The 6421-nt window shown below is 29.0% G+C and overlaps 1 pseudogene; it reads right to left on the reverse strand.

Moving 5' to 3' along the window:
* Positions 1–90: 90 nt before the first annotated feature.
* On the reverse strand, positions 91–619 carry LOC124936025 (annotated as a pseudogene).
* Between the last annotated feature and the right edge of the window lie 5802 nt (positions 620–6421).

The following is a 6421-nucleotide window of genomic DNA, read 5'->3' on the forward strand; positions in this document are numbered from 1 at the left end:
AGAATGATATATCCAAAATGAGAATTATCTAACAAATCAATTTGATTACAGAATCCAATTCATTCCAAAACCTAAAACATGAAAGCAGAACTAAGTGCTAGTAAATTTAGTAACCGCCTTAGTGCCTTTAAGTCGATACAGCATGCTTCGCAAGTTCACCTGAAAGAACAAGTCTCACGGTGGTGTGGATTTCACGAAAGTGATGGTAGGTTTCTTGTTGCATCGAGAAAGGCGAGATGATTCTTGCGTGAGTTTCTCGAAGATATCGTCGATAAAACTCTTCATTATCATTGTCGGTTTTCTAGAGTTTCCAACATCCGGATAAACTTGCTTCAGTACCTTGAAAATATAGATCTTATATCGATACTCTTATTTAATTTTTCTTCTTCTTCTCGACTCTAGTTTGATTCCTTTGAGATTTTCTTTTCTACTTTCGGCCTCTTATCCGCCAGAGTGGTTGATAGGGGATTATTTCGAACGAGGATAAGACTATAAACGAATCTCTTGCGGATTAATGTTTCCAATAAGTCGATAGAGAGATCGACAACGAAAATGAACAGTTGTTTTCGTAGTTTGTAACCCGTGGACGCTGACGGGGATCTTCAGCTTCATCAACCATTTCTGAAAAGAAAATTGTGGAAGAAAGGAATAAAAAAATTTATGTGAATCGGTGGATGATATGTAAATGAAAATATATTAAAAAATAAATTTAATAAAATTTAACTACAAATATTAACGGCGTTAATGGGAGTACTAAATATAAGAAAATATTGCAACGAGAGTTTTTTAAATGACAACAAATTAAGAGAGACCTAAATTTGAGAAAATTGTTCAACTTGAGTCCTAAATTTATCATTTATCCCCTTAATAAATATATCTGCATTCTGTAAAACATAAGAAATATATGTTAATGAAATAAATCCTTTTTTATATTTGTTTCTTACCACCTGGCAATCGAGATCAATGTATTTTGTGTGTTCACGAAACACTGAATTTTGAGAAATATACATTACCTCTTTATTGTCGCAATGAAGGACAATGGGTAATGAAACCTGAATTTGAAAATTATTAAGCAAATAATGAATCCTTTGTAATTCACATACAGTCATTAACATACTTCTATATTCAGTTTCTTCTTAAGATCTAGAAATAGTTTGTTGCATTTTTGTTTTCCAAGAAACTAATGCATTTCCAATATAAATGCAATACCCTGTAAATGATTTTTGAGTATCATAGAATGATGCCCAATCACTATCTGAAAACATTGTAACTGTAAGATCATTATTAGATGAATAAAATATTCTTAGAAATGGTGTTTCTTTCAGATATTTAACAACCTAAATTGTAGCATCAAAATGAGACTGATAAGGCTTATTAATGTATTGTCTGAGTTGCTGAACAGAATAAGCAATATCAGATCTTGTAAAATTCAAATACAATAATCTGCCTACTAGACGTCTATACTTTTCAGAATCAACAAGAACGTCACCCTTAGGATCATTTCAAAATTTTACACTTTTATTCATGGGTGTAAGAGTTGGTTTAGCTCCAATCAAACCAAGATCAGAAACTAAATCCAAGATATATTTCATTTGCTTTAAATAAATACCATTATCATTATGTATAATTTCAAGACCTAAAAAAAATTTAACCTTACCTAAATCTTTGATCTGAAATTGATCATGTATGATCCCTTTTGTAACCTCAATTTGTTGTAATGAATTTCCTACTAAAATAATATTATCAACATACATTAATAAACAGACAATATCATTCTCATCTGTTTTAATAAAAAGACAATGATCATTTTTTAATTTTACAAAACCAATGTCATTGAGAATAATTGAAATCTATAAATTTCATTACCTTGATAATTGTTTTAAACCATACAAACTCTTGTTTAGTTTGCATACTTATTTTGGAAAACAAGATTTAAAACCTTCTGGTATCTTCATATATAAATCTTCTTCAAGATTGCCATGTAAAAAAACATTATTTACATAATTTGATGTAAATGCCATCTTTTTGCTACTGTTAAAGTAAACAATAATCTTATAGTCACATTCTTAGCCACTGATGCATAGACTTGATGAAAATCAATTCCATCCTTTTGATTATAACCCTTTGCAACCAATCTGACTTTATATTTATTAACACTTTCATCAGCATTTAACTTTGTTTTATAGATCCATCTACATCCAATGACCTTTTTATATAGAGCAATTAACTCTTCATTCATAACTTTTACCCATTCTGTGTTTAAAACAACTTGTTTATAAGTTGTTGGTTTAGAGAATTGGTCAATAATTCCAAAAAAATCAGTATACTCAATATCTTTGCAAGTTGAAACAAACGGATAAGAAAGTGGTAAAAAATTCCTTTTTTGTTTAACATTAGTTTCAACTTGATTTGCTACATAATTTTTCATCCAAACAGGTGGATTAGTGTGCATCTAGAACTTCTTCTAGAAGTATCATCATTTTTATCTTTTTGAGCATTTAAAGGTACACTTTCATATTCAAAATTTTTAGATTGATCATTAGATTCTAGATTAACAGGATTATGCTGTAAATCATGTTCAAAATTTTGTATTTGAACATTAGATTCCAGATTAATAGGATTATGTTGTAAATCACACTCTGAAATATAATGTTCATCAAATTTAAGGTGATGATGATCTAAATCTAAAGTATCATGATTTGTAAAATATGATTCTTCATCAAAGAAACATGGTACATCATGTAATTTACCCCCTTTTACAACATTTTCATCATACTCAACCTTTTTTGAATAAGAAAAAAAAAATTCATGAAATATAACATCTCTAGGAACATAAACATTACTTTCATCAATGTCATAAACTGTATAATATTTTTTATTTAAATGATAACCAATGAAAACACATTTATTAGCTCTATTTGAGAATTTTGACTTGTTTAAAAAAACATTTGCAGCATAGCATAGACAACCAAACACTCTAAAAGAATCATAATCTGGTTTCTTTCCACTTAAAATCTTAATCGGTATTTTTTCCATTTAAAATGCTTGTAGGAATTTTGTTAATAATATAAGTTGCTTTCAATAACGAAAAAAGTCAAAATTTAGGTTCTAAATTAGAATCTATCATTAAAGATCCTGCAACCTAGATCAAATGTTATGTGAAGTTTATCAAACACAAACACTTTATTAGAGATTAGAAAGATCCATGTACACCTAGAAAAGTCATCAACAATTATAAGCATTTAAGGTGTGTTCAAAATAAACTCTTCTCGATGTGGTCCCCATAAATCAACTTTAATAAGTTCAAAAATTGTTTGTGTTTTAGATTCACTTCTTGTAAATGACAATCTTTGTATTTTTGCAAGTGGACAAGTATTGCATTGAAATTTTCATTCAAACAATCTGGAAATGCAAGTTTGATAACACCATAAGAAGGGTGTCTTAATCGTTTATGAATCAAAATAGAATCAACAACATTATTAGAAGAAATTTTACCAACATAATTATTATCATTACAAGAAAACAAACTATTCTCAGTGAAATGCAAATTTCTAATCCTTTTTCCTAGAATCACCTTGAACATTTTCTTAAAGTCCTGCAAATAACACATAGATTTTGAGAATACGCGTTTCATTTTGTTTTGTTTGACTAATTTAGAGACTGTAATTAAAGAATATTTAAAACAAGATGCATACACTACATCTTTAAATTTCAATCCATTAGATACTTCAACGGTTCCTATATCAGTTATATTCCTTCAAGTTCCATCAGCTAAGTACATAAACTTAGGTGTTTCTAAACTTCTTCAAATTAATAAACATATTTTTGTTATTGCAAAGATGACATTAGGCTCCTGAATCAATAAGCCATCTATATGTCATACTAATTTGTTCATTCATGCTAAAATTATAATCAAATAGATTTGATAAAGAATACTTACATGCAGAGGAAGTAGAGCCACCTCCTTTAGTCTTAATGTCCCTCATATTCTTCAGAAACTACTTATACATCTTGAACTTTTCCATTATCATATCAAGAACATCTTAAAGATTAGCTGCAGCATGTGCATTCCTATTCTGATATACATTCTTCTTCTTTCCATGATTATCCCTTGGTTGTTTCCACCAATTCGGATATCCTATCAACTTAAAACATTCTTCCTTAATATGTCCCTTTCCTCCACAATGTGAACAATAAACATATTTATTCTTGTCAACATTTTGACTTCCCTTATTTGTAAAATCTTCTTTGATAACCATTGTTACTTCTTGATATGTTCTTTTCTGTCTAGATTTCTTTTCAACATTTTATAACATGGTGAATGATTTGTACACATTTGGACATGGATCCTACATGAGTATTTGATCCTTTAGATACACATACCTCTCATTGAGGCCCATCAAGAATTGCAACAGTTTCAGTCTTCATCGTCCTGAAGCATCTCGGCCTCATGAGAACATTCATCATAGTCGATTCGAACTCCCTTACAGATGTATCTTCGAAGTGGTTTCAGCCCTAACATTTCTTCCTAAAGCAACCTGACCTTTGAATAATATTCTTCTAGATCTAAATTTCCTTGTTGAACAAAACTAATATCTCTTTGTAATTCATACTTTCTTGGTCCGTTGTTACCTTCATATCGAGATTGAACCTTTAACCACAAATCGCGACTAGTTTTCTTTTACTGAAACATTCTCCCAATCTTTGGCTCTATCGTGTTCATTATCCAAGCACTAACTAGAGCATCAACAATACTCCATTGGTCATGGTCATCACATTCTTTTGTCTGAGAATATGATTCATCAATGAAACTGTTTTTAATCTTCGCCTGAAGTGCTAGGCGAACGTTCAAACTCCAGCCAAACTATGTGTCTCTTCTAGTAAAAACTGCATAAGTGATATTCAGCACTAGATGATCCGCTGCATGAATAACTAACGGATCGTTGTTGTATTTTCTCTTAACAGGAATGATACATGTTATTGGTATTTTACTCTCGATCGTCATCGATTGAGCGATCAGAGTCGAGATTCGCACTAGAGTTTGACTAGGGCTAAATTTATTACTAGATAGTGTATCATAGGATCAGACAAACCTGACGGTCCTCCTTGAATCATGATAATCAGATTAGGTTTTTTCTTACAACGATCTGGCTCTGATATAATGTGCAAATCAAGCAGATATAAAGTTTGTGAACAAATGAAAGAAGAATCATATGAATTGAGAGAGAGAAAATGAAACTTTGAGAGAAATAAACTGATAAAGGCTTTTAAGTCATTCATTAATTTTATATAGTGTTTAATTTTCTTAATAACAATATAAACGCTCTTAACAAATAATAAAAGTGCTAAAAATAAATTAACAAACTAATAGCAGTTACATAACTTATTTACCGCTCATTTACCTCATAAATAATTTCAAATTCTTATTTCTTCAAAATATGTAATTTAAAATAATTTGTGAATAAATTATATAATTTTAAATTATATTTATAATTTAGGCATAATTTAATAAGCATATTATATGTTTGAATGATTAATTGATAATTTAGCATAGTGATAAGAGTTGTCTTAAGAGACAAAAATATCACAGGTTCGATTCTATGTAAAAGCGTGTTGAGTTGAAGCGGTATCATGTTAGTTCTCTTCAATTCAAAGTAGATAAATTATTATGATAGTTCCAAATTGGATGTGGCAATTTTGTGGATTCCCAAACCAGCGCAACATTCAAGTTAACTCGATTGTTTGTTCAATAAATCTAACAATAGTTGTGTTTTTCCCCTTAACTAAATATATATATATAATAATAATAATAATATTTAATATCGAGAACTTTGGTTAATTTGGATATATATGTGAAAGTAATTAGATATTTGGGTCGGATTGTGGGTAATAAATAATTAAAAATTAAAAATGATATATGTATGTTTTGAACTTGCAACCTAACAAAAATAAATACAACCACTTAACCAACTAAACTAATAAGACTTTATATTTTAAAATAAACACATAATTTGATGAATATGTTGTGGTTAATTTAGATATATATGTGAAAGTAAATTGATACTTGGATCGAGTCGTGGGTTGACATGTCCGCCCATAAACTTGAAAAATTAAATTAAAAATATTATATACACAAGTTTTGAACTTGCAACCTCACAATGCACCTCACAATGCACCTCACAATATAAGTTCAACATTTTAACTAACTAGGCTAATAACACTTTATATTTTAAATTCAACTTCAAAATTGATAAACGTATGATATTTCTAACAATATAACTTCAACATTTTAAACAACTAAATTCGTTTATATAATTTATTTATTATATATATATATTCTCATAATTATATTATATATATAGAATTCCATATATGTATATATATATATAATTATTAGTCATATTAATTATGAAGAATGATT

This window comes from Impatiens glandulifera, chromosome 1 (genome assembly GCF_907164915.1).
Source record: "Impatiens glandulifera chromosome 1, dImpGla2.1, whole genome shotgun sequence".
NCBI classification, from domain to species: domain Eukaryota; kingdom Viridiplantae; phylum Streptophyta; class Magnoliopsida; order Ericales; family Balsaminaceae; genus Impatiens; species Impatiens glandulifera.